This window comes from Nyctereutes procyonoides, unplaced genomic scaffold (genome assembly GCF_905146905.1).
Source record: "Nyctereutes procyonoides isolate TBG_1078 unplaced genomic scaffold, NYPRO_anot_genome, whole genome shotgun sequence".
NCBI classification, from domain to species: domain Eukaryota; kingdom Metazoa; phylum Chordata; class Mammalia; order Carnivora; family Canidae; genus Nyctereutes; species Nyctereutes procyonoides.
In genome coordinates, this window is record NW_026575140.1 from 20,961,161 (window position 1) to 20,962,422 (window position 1,262).

Below are 1,262 nucleotides of genomic sequence, written 5' to 3' on the forward strand. Positions count from 1 at the left end.
TGGTCAGATGACTCAACCACTCTGTGCCCTCCAGCCGACAAATATCTGAAGGTAATGAATTTTGGGAGGGGAAGCCACCAATACTGAGGGACAGAGCCCCAAACGGATCCCCAAGGGATCTGGGTGGAGGGCCACGTCATCAGCTAGAGTTCCCTCTTCCATGGCATGAGGGTGCGGGAGAAGGTATGCGGTTATGAGGATTGCCTGAGGGCAGAAACCTGAGTGAGTGTGGACCCTGGACCAAGTGGGCGGAACTGCTGGCTGGTGTTGCTGCTACCCCACTGTGGGTGGCCTCTCTCCTCCTCGGCAGGCTCTCACTATTTGTCCGATGAACAAACCGGCTTTCCTCCTGGTTAACCAGGTACCCAACGCCTGCCCCTTCTTCCTCGGGCCGGTTCTCAGAAGTCTCTGTGGCCAGGTTGGCAGGTACAAACGTGTGTTGCGGGTGTCTCCACAGCGTCTGTCCCACTCCCTGGGAGCATCCTGTCTTCCAGAGGGACACGGCCATCGTCCCTGGGCCTGGCCCCCCCTCTGTGTCACCATGACCGAGGCCCTCTGGGGCCTGTGTCTCCAGCTTTCTCGTTTATCAGTTCAGCCAAATTGTGGGCACCTTTGTGTCAGGCACTAGAGTAGAAGTTAGGAATAAAGCAGGGATGATCTGCATTCCCTGCTTGCCCTCACGGAGCTGACCGTCCACCAGGGGGGCGTGGGACCGAAGCAGTGAAGCCAGTGAATAGAAGCTGTGGGAGGACAAACCAGGACAGGCAATGCTGGTGACAAAGGTGGGGCACCATTTCTTTTACGCTTTGAGTGTTTTATTTTGAAATGATTACAGATTCACAGGATTGTCCAGAGAAGCCTTGTGTGTGCCTCTAACTTAGGATCCCTCAGCGGCTGCATCTCATGTGGTGACATCTTAGGTAGCTGGTAACTTTGGCATCACATCAGAGCCAGGAAACTGGCTGTGGGTAGGAGGTTTTAGCCATTTGATCCCATGCCTAGATTCCTGCGAGCACCACCTCCGTCAAGATACAGACCTGTTCCTCCCGCAAAGAGACTCCTTGTCCTACCCTCACAGTCACTCTGTCCTCTTCCCTGCCACCACTCAGCGCCTCTCCATCTCCGTGACACCGTGCTGTCCAAAATGTTCTAGGAGCCGAATTGTATAACCTGTCATTTTTTTTCAGATTTGCATGTATTCGTCACCAGACTCTCTGGGTCTGTACCTGTGCTCTCCCACTCACCTCTCTCTGCCTCCCTTC